The 16,009-nt window shown below is 36.1% G+C and overlaps 2 protein-coding genes across 4 annotated transcripts in view; one reads left to right on the top strand and one right to left on the bottom strand.

Annotated features, from left to right (window-relative positions):
- Positions 1-16,009, top strand: part of RHOBTB3 (Rho related BTB domain containing 3) — a 975,233-nt gene that overhangs the window by 194,249 nt on the left and 764,975 nt on the right. The window lies entirely within an intron of this gene.
- ELL2 (elongation factor for RNA polymerase II 2) overlaps positions 1-16,009 on the bottom strand; it is a 71,117-nt gene that overhangs the window by 38,071 nt on the left and 17,037 nt on the right. The window contains exon 2 of one of the 3 annotated variants that reach the window (XM_033400865.2): positions 13,751-13,871. The exons of the other annotated variants lie outside the window; for them this stretch is intronic. The gene's annotated coding sequence lies outside the window, so the exon portion shown is untranslated. The remainder of the gene's footprint in view (positions 1-13,750; positions 13,872-16,009) is intronic. 3 annotated transcript variants of the gene reach the window in all.

Raw genomic sequence — 16,009 nt, 5'->3', positions numbered from 1 at the left:
CTGCTTTTTTTCCACCAATATAAAGCATGTTGAAAAGTTTCCTTATATTAAAAAGGGGTTCTATCCTCAAATAAGTTTGGGAAATGCCAGCTTAAACAAAAGCATTTACTTTGCTGTAGGTTCTTTCATACTGAATAGCGGTTTCCCAATTTTTATGACCTCAAAACCCACTTCTTCCATTCCTATAGTATCTTAGGAGGCCAGCCTGTCTCTTAATATTATTTGACTAAAATATCTATTATTTTACTATAGATAAACTATATATCTTAGTTTGGATACAAAAAGTGCTACAAACACTTAAACATTAGAATTCTCCATTGTTCTCAAATCCTTTCCTGACTTTTAATCTGTAATTTCTGGAAAAAAAAATCCTGTAATTTCTTAATAATCTAGAAAATTCGGCTTAGCTAGAGAAATGTATTGATATTTGCATGTACTGTTCAGGTTCCAGAGTTTAGGGACAGAATAAACCTAGAATCAGAACAGAAAATAGAAATCTCAACCTGAAAGCCACAAGTCCTATTTTTCAAACTAGAGCTGCGGTTATGAGTTTAGGCCTAACATTATGGGTTTAGGGAAGGAAAAAAAACCCTCTCGGATCAGTCCAGATGTAGAAACCAATGCTGTGGTGGAGGTGGGGGACTAGGGAGGGGAGGGGAGGGTATCTTTCACTGGCAATTGATCAAGTTTAAGTATTAGAGAAATCAGTAAGAGATAAATATTCCTATTGACAAGGAATGACAGGGAGTGGAGAAGATCCCACATATATCATAAACATCTGAAATTTCCACATGATAGAGGCTTTACTGAGAGTAGTGCAAAATGCTAAATTTATCTGTACAAAGGGAACTATCGGCAGTTATCCAAAAAATGCAGGCCATGTACCAATTAATATGAATAATTCAGGACAAAATAAGTCCATTTATCTCCTTGCATTCTTCCTCTTTGGCAAGATGTATAGTATTAAGGAAAAAAGTAAAGTAGCATAGCTTTTCCTATTAAGCTTCATGTAGCTCCTTAAATCCAGTAATAGAACTTATTAAAAAATTCTCGATGAAAGTATAGGCCAGTAACGAGACTTCTTGGTTCTGTTACTTCCATAGGATATAGTCTTATCAGAAAACTCATTCCTTTGAACTGCATTCTCATCCAAAATGTATTCTTTTATATTTATGGCTGTTTTGGGGATAACATCATTGATGGCAACATTTCAAAACTAATTTTAATTGGTTACAAGTAAGCAATACCACCTTACAGGAGTAAAGTGCTAATTTTTAAAAGTCAAATACACCCAAGCTGCTATATAACTGAAACTGAAAAAAACTGCCTTGAGTAATTTTTGGCTTTCTTAATATGGTTCTCTTTAATATGAAACCAACCTTCTAAATGTTGGTATATCCAACATATGTCAATGTCATCCAAGGTGACATTGATTGATTAATTTGTTCATTTAATTCATTTATTCCACAAATATTAACTGACTGCCTGCTGTGTCAGGCACTATTCTAGGTTTCTGTGACACATTAATGAATAAAACCACAAAGATCCCTGCCATTGTGGCATATATGTACAGAAATTCAGGAGCGAGATGATGAGGGCTTCGAACAGGAGATGGGGAGAAGTGGAGGAATCCGGATATATTTTGCACACAGACATACTGACTGTGAGGAATGAAAGAAAGAGAGAAATCAAGGATGATACCAAGGCATTTTCCCCTGGAAGAATGGAGTTGTTTGAGTGTGTGTGTGCATACACATATACATATATACATGTATGTGTATATATACTCATGTGTGTATGTATGTGTGTGTATATTTATTCTTGGATATGATGATGAGTACCTTAATGTAACTGAATCCATACTAGCTAAGTGCACTAAAATACAATTGACCAATGCTGGTTTCACCAGCTAAAAAGGGGCTTCAAAATGAGTTTTGCTATAACTCATTTTGTAACTTCACAGCCAAAAATTATTTAAAAGGGCCCAGGTGGCTGGGTGTAGTTGGCTGGTAGCTCGGTATTTCCAGGAAAAAGGGGGGGATGACAGTTAGTGGCAGGGGAAAGATGCAAATAGCAGATACTAGAGAACAGGGAAAAGGTATACAGACTATGGAGTGTGAGAGAACAGAAAATTTGTATTTAAAAATGACTGCAAAATTGAGCTAAATGCCAAAGTACCTTTTAGAAGAAAAGTGAGAGAGCCACCAAGAGAATCTGAGAAGTTTGTTAAGATTTCATAGGACACATGTGGTTCCTTCCCAATAGACTTGGGCCTCACTCTCCACCTTGTATTTGATGTCTCCACTTCTTGTCTTGGCTTGCATTAGCTTATCCCTTGTTTAATACTCAGCTCAGGAGCCTTTCCCTTCCCCAGCGAGATGGGTTCCCTTTTCTGTCCCCAAAGCACCTTGGGCTCACTTCTACTGCATGCTAAGTACTTGTTTGTGTCTTCCTCCCCACTAGACTATGAGTTCTTTGGAGGCAAGGACCATGGTCTTACTTTCATACATATCTGGAACATGACAGATACCTAATAAATATTTGTTGGATTAATCTGAAGAAACTTGGGACTTAGATTAAATTCACTCTGAAGTGAATACACCAGGACTACTAAAAAATTAGAGATATAACTGAAGTAGATCAGAGGAAAACCAGGGCTCTGCAGAGCAGGCAAAATAAATAGCAAAATGAAAGGAAGAAAAAAAAAAATCCCAAACAGCATGCACTGTGTGGTACAAACATCAGAATGAAAAAGTTTTTTTACCTCCTTGTGCTATGTTTAGCCCACAAACCTAGGTCAAGTGGTTGCCTGGTTTGTGGAACTTAAATTTATTATATATTATACATTTTTCTTTTTTTAAAAGTATCTTCATCTTTATAAAAATACTCACAGAATACTCTGGCCTTACCAAATTCCATTGAAAATATGATCCAGCATCTTTAAAACCACTTTGCATTTTAAAGGACTTAGGGAAACCACACTAAATAATTCTAAACTTAGCAATTCTCCTGGTCAAGTAGGAAGCAGAATTTTGTTTAAAAAAATGGTTTGTTTCTCAGAAACAAAGTCCAAACCTGAATTCTGCAAGGAAAAAAAAAAAATCTTAAGTATGAATGTCAATTTCCAAATTCATTGCTAATCTCTCCTTGTTCTACTGGAGTCTTGAGAAAAGCTTTCTGTAATATGCCAGGAGGAAGTGCTGGTGAAACATGGGTGGAATAGAAGTCATGTATGGCAGTCAGCAATGACTGTTTAAACCTAGGAAGGAATACTGGTACTTGACAGATGTGAACACTCAAGATTAACATAAATTCGTAAAAGTGGCCCAGGCCTTAGAGTTTGCAAAACACATGGTTTCATTCCAACTCAATCAATGTTGCCATGAAAACTTATAAGTTCAATAACATAAATTGTATTTAAGTCTGAAGAATATTTCCATATAGATTTGGAAATGAATTCAATTCTTAATTTTCTGTTTTCAACATCAACATATTAAAAAAAAGTTTTTAAGCTACAGAATGCTTTTTTCAAAGTAAATCTTATGGGGAAACCCACCATGTATTACAAATAGAGTCAGAGCCGCTCTGGTTGAGCGGACTGGGACTGGGACTGCTGAGGCAGCCACTGTGGTAACATCACAGAACCCAGGCTCTGGGGACCAAAGACACAAAACCATGGCTGCATGTTAAGGAAAGAGAAAGAGCAACAAGATGTATGATAGTCAGGGGATATCATTTTATTAATTACATTTTAGTCACATCTTAAATGACAATTACAAAAGAATGTGTATAAATATGAGGTCTTATGTGCCATTTCTTGATGGGAATTAGTGCCAAATATTTGAAGGATACCAAAGATAGGAAATGGTGTCCTTCTGCCTTATTCCCTTTCCTTTGTATTTTATTTTATTTTTTTTAAAAAAAAATTATTTGTTTTATTTATTTATTTTTGGCCATGTTAGATCTTCATTGAGGTGCGCGGGCTTCTCATTGCGGTGGCTTCTCTTGTTGTAGAGCACAGGCTGCAGGCACGCAGGCTTCAGTAGTCGTGGCTCATGGGCTCTAGAGAGCAGGCTTGGTAGTTGTGGTGCACGGGCTTAGCTGCTCTGCGGCATGTGGGATCTTCCGGGACCAGGGATTGAACCCGTGTCACCTGCATTGGCAGGCGGATTCTTAAACACTGCACCACCAGAGAAGTCCTCCCTTTCCTTTTTAAAATGCTTTCTTTACAATTGGATCCCTTTGTATTTCCAGTTCTAAGTTGGGTATACCTCAATGGTTTGAGAAGAAAAAAGTGAGAACTTCTCTTTTACACACAGATGACAAGGGAACAGGGCAATCAGACTACATCTAGTATTCTAGATTACAGGCTCTGGAGCAATCCTGCCCAGTTTCCAATGCTGGCTCTGGAATCTACCATCTGTTACCTTGGGCAAACAACTTAACCTCATTAATTCTCAGTTTCCTTATCAGTAAAATGTGGAAAATGATATTATTCACCCTATATGATTGTTGGAGTTTAAAGAGATAACTCATCTAAAGTGCTTGCAAATAATGATGCAAATAATGATGTATTCCTCAGCAAATAATGATGTATTTGATTTTTAAAGTAATTTTAAAATGGTAATGGACTGATAAGCGCTCTGTGGATAATCAAAAAAGTTGATAATATACTTATTCTGAATTCTTGGTATTTACAAAAGTAAGGGGCTAGAAACCTTCAAGGTCAAAACTTACGTGTTAGCTTAAATAAAAGCCAAAGAAGCTATCTGAGAAAACAAACAATCCAAAAGACTAGCAATATTTCTAATTGTTCCAAACTCAACATACACAGAGATAAGGTACAAGAATGAATCAGCCACAACAGGTGTCCATGGAAGGCTGAAAAATTACAGATGCCTGCTGCTACTCTAGAAGGGTAGCAAATACTCCTTGCTTCCCAAGTGCCCTATCCTTTAAAAATATGCTGCCTTCAGTAGCTATAGCACAACAAAGAAACAAAATAGAATTAAGAGTTCTTATGGAGCCATTCACTCTTCATAAATGCAAACAATATTTTAAAGTTTGTGGGGTTTTTTTTTGTGTGTCAAAGCTATAGATAGTCTTGAAAAATGAATAAAACCTATAGTATTCTAATTTTTATAGATTTCTTTCCAAGCATCTACCCTGAAAATACGTTCCTAAGGTAGGATCCATTTCAATATAGAAAATTTATTTCTTTTCAGTTTTCATACATCAAATTCACTTGCTGATTTCCTTCAAGCCTTCAAGAAGTTTAACTATTTCTGATTTTACATTGATATGCACAGTAGATCAAAAACTAAATTAGAAACTGCAATTCTCATTTCTAAGAGACTTAGTTCTGATGTAAATAAGAGGGCCTGTGAAGTCTCTTAGATCAATTGATTTATTATTGTAAGAAATACAGGACAAAAATGATTCATTTTTAAGGATGGTATGCCTGGGCCATTAGCAAAGCCAGAAAACCCATCCCTTCAAACAGAGAAAGAGACATGTTGGTAAAGGAAGGGTGAAGATATTTTACATATGAACAACTAAGGTAATTACTGTATTTTAATAATTTATATCATAAAACTGTTGATTGATTATCTTCTAGATAGTTATTTGATTCTGCTAGGAGGCAGACAACATGGGTCCCTCTAGAACAATGAAACTATACAAGGTAGCAAAACATTTTATCCTCTTGGCAATAATTCATTGCATTGCCCCTTTAAAAAGATAACCATATCACTAGGTTTCATGAGACATTTGGCTCCTCATGACTCAATCGCCTTAAATATTTTTGAAAAAAGTTATATATATATATATATATATGTATGTTACAGATTCTGAAATTGTAAAGTTTAAGACTTTATCCAAAATTAATCCTGGATTCACAATTATCTTATTTTTCAAGTTCTCTAAGGAAGGAACAGAACACTATCTTCCTGAAAAAGTAAAACAAAACACCAAGCATCCCTAGTAGAAAGTTTTTCTTTACAGCCAAATACAAAACGTTTAAACAGCTGTGGAAATATGTCAGCATCATCTTACTGTTCAGTGGAAATGGAACACCTCAAGTTCCTGTCCCTCCTTCCTAATCTGTGAAAACTGACTTTAATGAATTACTAATACAATGAGATTAAGAGAAAACTAAAATGCATTCAGATTAGTATTAAGAAAGAATTTCTTAGTATTGATTAGTAGAATATTACTATATTCATAAATACGGCTATGCCTTACATTCTCACTCTAAAATAAGATATCCCCAATATAACTTACTGAGTGATTACTAGACACTCTCAACTTTTTAAGTTCTATAAAAGATTGCCCTCTTCCTATGGCTGCTTAATTAAGTACCAACCCTCTAACACTGTGAGCCCAATTTAGCTATCTTTAATCATTCTCTATTGCATTCTGAGTTTTATTGCCTGAAGCAATAAAGCAGGACACTTCACAAGACCACTGTTCCAAAATGTCAACTGTTAACTCAGAAAGGAAAGTGGCCTCTTCTCCCATGTTCTTGATAATACCAGGAACTCTGCCTTTACCTTCCTTCCGCTGGGGAGACAGATCACAGAGGGGAGAAAACTTTTTTTCTCCACTGATAGATGACAAAGCAACTCATTAAGTAGTTGACTAGAAAGATATTTAGCTGGTGTCTAGGTACAGATAACTTTGAGACCTGCTTTCTCTTTTTGTCAACCTGTTTTGAAACCTTGAATATTCAGCCTTTCTCCTAGATTCTTGACATATTTAAACTTGGCATCTCAAAACATTTCTTTTATGTTTATTAGGAAATATTAGGAACAATTAGGAAATATAGATAAACAAATCTATCTCATTAGTAGGGTAATTAGTAAAGCAATGACATTCTGGTGTATAGCATTTCATTTTCTTTTGCAGATTTCTATTTGTGTTTGTGTATTTATTTTTAAAATTATTATAATGGTATATATAATATCTTATTATTAATTAGGAAGAAGAAATGACAACTGCAAAAGTTTCCAACCTAAATCCATGGACAGTCTTGCCATTTACCACTTATATATTCTCTTATACCCATCAGGAAAGTATTACAGCTCTTTAGACAGAATAACTTGACTACACTTAATATTTGGTATTTTATAATTTTTTGTTGCTACCATAGATGAGATCATTTTTACACTGAAACTCCTAATTGCTAGTGCTTAGGGAGGCCAGTGATTTTTAAAAATTATATATATCACTTATTGGGCACTTTCTGTGTGCCACTTTGCTAACCTCTAAGATAAGACTTTGGCCTAGGTGTTTTGACTTTAGGTTTGAGATACGGCTAAAGAAATGGTTTAACAAACAATAAGAATTTCAAAATCTGCACCCATATACATACCTTCCCACTAGCTACCATACAAGAACTTCCTTTGCTCGTATCTAAAGCCAATCTCTCCTCTGAGCAATTAGACCCCATCTCTCCAACCTACTCGAGGACATTGCTCCAGCAAGTCTTGCTCTTTCTCATATCAACTTTTGCTTTCTACTGGATGACTCCCATCAGTTTATAAATATTCTGCTATTTCTCCCATTTTAAAAGAAACTCCTCTTCACTCCACCCTACCACTATTAAGCCAGTGGTTTTTAAACAGTTATTTCTGAACTGACCACCTTACTGAAGGAAATACTGTAAGTTTTTATAGTTTTTCACTTGGTTTATCTGCACATACTGGCAAATTTGCCCCCACTTATCTATTATCCATAGCTTTTAGTTAATTTTCTTTTTCATTACATTAATGAGCATTCTCCAAACAATATTAAACTACAGAGATGAGAGTGGCCATGTGTATTTTATTGCTAACATTAAAAAGGATATTTCTGGGCTTCCCTGGTGGCACAGTAGGTAAGAATCCACCTGCCAATGCAGGGGACACAGGTTCGATCCCTGGCCCAGGAAGATCCCACGTGCCGCGGAGCAGCTAAGCCCACGTGCCACAACTACTGAGCCTGCACTCTAGAGCCCGCGCTCTGCAACAAGAGAAGCCACGACAATGAGAAGTCTGCGCACTGCAAAAAAGAGTAGCCCCCGCTTGCCTCAACTAGAAAAAGCCCATGCGCAGCAACGAAGACCCAACACAGCCAAAAATAAAAACAAACAAACAAGCAAATAAATAAATAAAAGGATATTTATATTTCTGTTGTCTAATTATTAAGTATGCTAACTGGCTATTAGATAAAGATAATTTTCATCATGTTAAGAAAGAATTCTTCTTTCTATTCCCTACTTAACTAAAGTTTTAATCCAGATTTAATATTGAATTTTTATCAAATGCCATTTTGGCATCTATTGAAATATGTTCTGGTTTTTCTCATTTAATCCATAAAGATGACAGATTATAAATATACAAGTATATATATTTATATTATTATATTTAAAGTTAATGATAACGAGAACTTTATGTAACATTTATTTCTTCAAAATCAATATAGCCTGTTATGAAGCTTGACGACATAGTGAACACCTGTGAATTCACTGTCCAACTTAACATTAGCAATAATATATCTACCCATTGCTCCTCTCCTATCTCTTCTACCTGCCTTTCTCTACCAGAGATAACAACTATTCTAATTTTTGTGATTATCATTCCTTTATTGTTTTTAATAATTTTATCACGTGTGTACCCACACAATATATTGTTTGACTTCGCCTGTTGTTAAATTTTATAAAAAACGGTGTCATACCATACATATATAGTCTTCTACCCAGAGTTTTCACTGCCATATTGCACAGAGCTCTAAGTCACTGCTTTTCACTGTTGTGTACTCTTCCACTAAATCAATATGCCACTGTTTATCTCTATTAGCCTGCTATTGTTCTTAACTAGTGTGAACAAAATTTGGCAAAAAGGGCTTCAAATCTCCTAAATGTTAAGAAGTAAAAAGTATCAACACTCATAAGTATTCACAACTAAACCAGTATTCTTAGAAGTCTTTAAATAGAGCTTTATAACAGAATTCCACTATAAATACACTTTTTTTCTTCTCACTACTGGACTGCCAAGTATAATTAAATACTATAAAATGTCCTTTGGAGCAGTTTCTTGAAACTCCTTTTGTTCCAAATCTCCCAATACCAATGTCTCCTGGACAGCTCCATCTTGATAGAACAAGGTATGGAGTTATTATCTGAACACCTCATGGACATCATGTCCCAAACTAAACACCCCATGAGTTCTGCCTCAGTCTGTTCTTTCATCTATTTTAGATCTTGAATAATGGCCTCACCATCCAACCAAATGCTCATCATAAATATGGTGCCATCCTCAACTCCGCTATTTCCTTTCTCCCCATACAGAAGGAATAACTAAGTTAAGGTAGCTACTGGATAAACACGTTAAAATGCAAATCTGATCACATGACTCCCTGGCTAAAATTTCTAAAATTAAAAAAAAAAAAGATGGTCATCTCCTGTAGTGTTTTTTAAAGCACAGACTGTGACCCATTGGAAGGTTATGACATTATTTTAGTGGATTGTGATCAGGATTCTTTTAAATTGAAATAGAAAATGTCAGAGTATACTGGCAAAGGATAAATACTGTGCTGTGAAACTTATTTTAGCTGTGTGATGTGTACACTGATATCTGTAAAGGGTCACAATGTAAAATGTTTTTTCTTACTCTGACTTGTTACTAAATGTGTTTGAAAGAATCTACTGTAGTCAGTGGTCCCCTTCAGAAAATGATGAAAATTATGAACCTTCTCCTGAGAAGAGAATGTGTACATACCTACATAAGTGCATATTCTTATCATATTCTTAATTATAGTGAACCTAGCTATTATAATGAAATCTAGGGGGAAAAATTTTAAAAGCCAGACTTCCAGACCTCATCATAGACCCCCAGGGAGACTTTATAGATAAGAAGCACTGATCTCCAAGGTGAAATTCAAGCTCCTTAAGAAGGTGGCAACTTTTGCCACACTTGCTTACCACCTCTCTGAGACCTCCCTGACTGTCCTGCTTCCTCTTGCTAGCTGGGGAGATACTCAACAAATGTTCGTACGAATGTCAGAATAAAATGCCCATTGAACATTTATTATAGGCAGGTAAATCAGTGTAGTGATGAAAACAGGCTCTGGAACTAGATGCCCAGGTTTGTGTGCTGGCTCCTTTACTCACTAATTGTGTGAGCTTTTACAAGTGGTTTAACTTCAGAGCCATAGTTAACACACTAGCAGAACAGGAATATCTGCTTCATGACATCCCTGTGAGGATTAAATGAGAATAATATATATAAAGTGCTTAGTATAGGATTCTTAGCACATAATAAATATTCAATAAATTTTAGTTATACTTATTGAAAAAAGTTGGAATCTATAAGCAAAATAATAGATGACTGTGCATTTCTGGTAAATACAGTACAAAGTATAAGACCAATTAGAGAGATTTGAAAATTCCTAGCCTGATAAGGGCAAATTCATTAGCCTCAAAGCATGTCTATGAGCTTTTTAAGTCTTTTAAGTCAGTAAAACTCTTTTCTTCTAAACTTGTTTTCAAAACAAATTACTTTTATAAGGTTTTTAGCCTAAAAACAAATTTGAGAACATTTTAATTTCATACTCTTGTTCCTTCCAGTTTTAATCACAAAAATAGTTATAAAAATTTACCTTCCCTATAAATTCTCCAGATTATCTAACATATGGAGCTAAAAAGCAAACCAGTCAAGGGTGGGGTCAGGAAAGAAAACTTTTGAAAAGATTCTAGTTAGATAAAATCTTATTGCAGGATATAGAAACTCTCTAAATACTTCCACTGCATTGCTGTAGTTAAGCTGCCAGCAACTGTATGACTATGTACCATTGCATAATATAAAATGCTGACAAACTATGACACAGTACTAAGATGCTGTTGATAATGAGATATATTCTAATTCCAAAGACGTTAAATGTTAAAAAGAAAACAAGCCTTGGAATCAACAACATATAGTAATTTTGTTGTGTTAAATATTGTTTGAAGTAAGATCTGCGGCTTGGACATATTCTGCTAAATTGTTTTTCCTGCTTTAAATTTTGAATTTTCTTTTTAATAGAGCTCTTATAACCTCTTTAATAAAGCTCTTATAAGGATAAGGCCTTGCACATAGTAAAAAGTCAAAAGATATTTACATACTGCTTGTGGCTCAAATTTAGGGGTGGGTTAGTTATAAGAACCATAAGTGTTATAAAATGGTTAAAGATTATTATTTTCCAAGCTTAAATAAGTGAGTGCTGTTAAGTGACAATGTCTGTAACATAAACAACTGAATTTCACAAGTTTCAGTTTTTGGTGGGAAACAAAAAGGCAAAACCATCAGATTCAGATTTTATTGACAAACAGATGGTGTCAGGAACAAGAGCTGGAATTTCAAGGTCCTATTTACCTTTGTCCAAACACTGTCTACCGTGGTGCTTGGTACAGTGCAAATATTCACAAACGCTTGTTGAATGAAGATATTAAGCTTAACTGACCGCTAAGAAGGCAGTTAATGGTATTTGTAGCAAATTCAGATTTCAATCATAGTTCCAATGGCTGCTTTCCAAAGTGACTGCAGTTTGGTGAAGGACAGAGCAGGATGATTTAGTCTTCAACTCCTTTATGATCGTGCTTTGGGACGCTTGTCCTGCTGTGGCCCACACTGGAGCCTGTGTGGTATACACTGAGATAGCTTCCTCAGGCAACACAACCATACAAAGTCACCCTCCCACCCTCACCATTCTGCACGTCTCCTTTATGTCACTGGTGTCTGTAGTGGTACCTGGCCATGATTTGTGAACTTAGCTCTCTACTCTTTTTTATTTAGAAACCCCACAGGTAATTCTTATCCAGAAAGAAAAGGAGAGCAGAGGTGGGTGGCAACCTAAAATAGAGAAGTTGGTCAATAGCTTCAAACTATTATTCAGTTATTGTTTGAGATAATAGGAGTTTCCAGAATGTCAGTCCATACCACTGGCCAAATATGATATTTTACATATATATATATATATATATACACACACACACACTGTATATTATACTATATACATAAAAAATTATATAAACTTTGATATATATCAAAGTTAAATATTTCTTTCAAATTGGGTAATTTACCATTGTATTAATACCTTAATAAATTAACATGTGGTTAATGGGTTATAATTCAATGCAAATATGTTATCCACACATGTTAACCACTGTAATATTAAAAGAATTAAAACAGAACTGCCATAAAAGGATTTAATTTTAACACCTTTGTAGTATTAACTACTTTCAGAGCTGAGTGTATAAAGGTAGCTGTTAGTCAGCAACCTTTGAGCAGACTGACTAAACACAACCGTTGGCAAAACCAGTGGACTAGCCAAACCAAAAACAGCAGGGGAAAGCAGAGTGCAGGCATATCATCTAAGAAGGAATGACAGTGCTGGGGATTTATTTTTATCTCTGCTGCTGTTTCAAGCAGATAGTTATCTTTGCTTCCTGAGTATCAAGTAGATTAGAGAAGGGTAGTCTGTGGGAAGTATTTTCAGGTGGGTTGAAATTGGCTACTAATTTCAAATACTGTATAATTTAGTTTTTCAAACCCAATCTTCTCTCCAGCCCCCCAAAAGGAAAATAAATAATTAACAAAATATTTCTGAATGCTTTGCTAAGTTTGGAAGTTAAGAAAAAAAAAAAGAAAATCCAACTCTGTTCTTTAGAGTTAATGGCTCTACTGCAAAAATTTTAACACTATTCAAGCCTTTAAAGTTAGCAGTTAAATGCTGATTTCATCTTCAGAAGGTCAGTGTGCCTTTTTGGAAGGCGTACATTTAAAAGCTGCTTGACTGGCTGTTCCTTGCTCATTCTTAGAAAAATGTGTGTTACTCAGTATTTCACAGGAGACATAACATGGTACTTATAGACAATATTTTCTGTCCTCATCTTAAAGTTAATTTCTAAATTACATATGCAAAGCAAACTTCTATTTTTTAAAGCCTCTGAGATTGCTGAGTCTGAAGTGAGCAATTAAATTAGAGAGAATTGTGGAACAACATTCTCATAACATATACTGAGTTAATACTGAGGTCTGGAATCCTATTTACTGTGACAAAGTTAACATTATTTCTCACTGCCCTGGGACAATCATTCCCTGCATGAGTCGCTGATGCCACAGGCAAGTCCACTCTGCAAGGCTGACACAGGCCAACAGATGTGGCCATTATTTGCTGTTGAAAACTTTGCCATTTCAGATTTTATCTGAATTATAAACATATCACAGATCTACCTTTTTGTGTATGAGTGTGTCCATAAATTTTAACAGACCTTCTGGAATTTTACATACCTATTTCCAGGATATAATATTTTGCATCTACCGAAACCTTTGTTTAAAACCCCGATTCATACCAATCAGAAATACATAAGCCTTGTTTCTGAGAGTCTCCTGTATCTATAGAAGTTCTGAAAGGAGGGTTCTGGATAAGCCCTACATTATTAATTCTTTCCTGAGTATTAGTCTATATATGTTTGTCAGATTCTGAGTTCCCTGAGGGCACAGCCCATGTCTTACCCATCCCTGTATCTTTGCACACAAAGCACTCAGCAAAGTACTTGGCACCAGTAAGGGCTAAAAGAATGTTTGTGCAATAAATAAGAAACAAACAGAACAATAAACCTATTAGCACACTCACTGATTAGGCACCTCTTTATAGTTTATTGAGTAATTATGTTAGTAGATAACTGCATCAGTAACAACTGCCATTACTTGAAAATACTGAGTTAACTTACTTCCAATACTTCTCCTTTTACAGCTGTGTGGTATAGTGGGGAGAATTTTCCCTGGCAGAGTGAAGACCTAGACAGTAGTTACAGCTGAGTCTGCATCAGCTGTGTGTCTTTAGATAAGAAACTTTCAACAAACATAAAAATAAAGAGTAATTAGTTTTTTTTTGTTTTTTTTTTTGCGGTACGCGGGCCTCTCACTGTTGTGGCCTCTCCCGTTGTGGAGCACAGCCTCCGGACGCGCAGGCTCAGCGGCCATGGCTCACGGGCCCAGCCGCTCCGCGGCATGTGGGATCTTCCCGGACCAGGGCACGAACCCATGTCCCCTGCATCGGCAGGCGGACTCTCAACCACTGCGCCACCAGGGAAGCTCAAGAGTAATTAGTTTTTAAAATTTTACTGAAACACACATTTTTGGAAAATTTTCACCTGCCACATTTTCGGTATCCAGTGAAATATGAGACAGAACTACCGTGATTTGGATAAAGCTTGCTCAACAATAAAGATGCAGCTTTTGTAAACCATGTGCATTATACCATTACACCCCTCTGAATGTTATAACTTGAACACCTCAATACTGTAGCCATGTGAATCTTACCAGCTACCTTTTCTATTCAATTAGAATGGTCTATAAAAATGTACAATCCTAGTACACCTTTAGTTATGAGTATCCTAGGTATGGATTAGAACTGCAAGGATAATTGGTTGAGCCATACTCTTAAAAATCAACAAGGTATTTTTGGCTGATGTATTCAGCTCCTGATATTCATCAGTTTTGAAAACACAATTAACTGTTCCTATAGATACTTCCTCATCTTTTCAGAATCCATAAAATGCCTTCAACGACCATTCAATTTCCTGACTATGCTTTTCCACTAAGGGAAAAGGGTGAGATGAAGTGTGAAAGACAAATTTTCATTTTTTATGCTATAGAAGCTGCTGCCCAACTGTGATGATAAAAATCCAGGTAATCAATGATTCTCAGAATGTTCACTCTTTAAGAGCATATTGCTATACTTTAATGGTCCAGTCTGCATTTTTTTTTAGAAGAAAACTTCAATTTAAGAGAACGTGTTCAGGGCTTCCCTGGTAGTGCAGTGGTTAAGAATCCGCCTGCCAATGCAGGGGACAAGGGTTCGAGCCCTGTCCGGGAAGATCCCACATGCCGCGGAGCAACTAAGCCTATGCGCCACAACTACTGAGCCTGCACTCTAGAGCCCGCGTGCCACAACTACTGAGCCCACGTGCCACAACTACTGAAGCCCGCGCACCCAGAGCCCATGCTCCACAACAAGAGAAACCACCACAATGAGAAGCCCGCACACCGCAACAAAGAGTAGGCCACGCTCGCCGCAACTAGAGAAAGTCCGCACACAGCAACAAAGACCCAACGCAGCCAAAAATAATAAATAAATAAAATAAATGAATTTATAAAAAAAAGAAAAAGAGAACGTGTTCAGGCACAAAAGTAAATATGCTTAAAAGTTGACCAGCCAAGACCCAAATTCTGACCTTCTAAAGACATTATAGAGGGGGGAAAAATCCTATAATTAGTAACAAGGAACAGCATAAACATGCAGTGCTTAGCATCAGGGAAAGAGGAAATAATCTTAACACTAAATGTTCACTTTTGAAATGATATTTTAACAATATTTCAGTTGTATTTCAAATATGTCTATATAGGACACTATCATGATAGTTAATGTATATTTTCAATCACATTTGATGTAAAACCTGTAAATTTGTTAGACTTGCCACATTCTTTCTAGAGAAACTTTCAAAGTATCTGAAACACTATATTAAAAGACAACTAAAATTTCTCATTGAGAAAAACTCTTTTGTGGGAAATCTAAATTAAAACCTTCCAATTTAAAGTCCTAAACATTTTCCACGTAGGAAAACTCTGTAAGTATACTTCTTCAGATAGTTTTTAAAGCAATCAGCACCGGCAATGTTAAATTATCGTGGCTCTCAAGAAAAACAGAGGAACACTGTACAGAAGACCCTCACATTTGTGGCTCTGTGTATTCCCTGTGGGCTGTGCCAACCCACTCTCTCCCCAGTAATGACTCTTTGTTTTTACTAAGTCCCAAAGGGCTGGTGAGAGCGCTGCAAAGAGAAGGGGGGGGAGGGGTGGATGGAATGCAGCTGCAGGCTCTGAAACAATGCTGAGTCCATATATTTTGTTCCCAGTTAGAATAATAAAAAGGGGACTGTGGTGGGGGGTGAGGGGATGGAGAAGACAGAATGCAGAATAAGCAAGGT

Source organism: Orcinus orca, chromosome 3, assembly GCF_937001465.1.
Source record: "Orcinus orca chromosome 3, mOrcOrc1.1, whole genome shotgun sequence".
Taxonomy (NCBI): domain Eukaryota; kingdom Metazoa; phylum Chordata; class Mammalia; order Artiodactyla; family Delphinidae; genus Orcinus; species Orcinus orca.
This window is presented reverse-complemented; position numbering and strand designations above follow the sequence as displayed.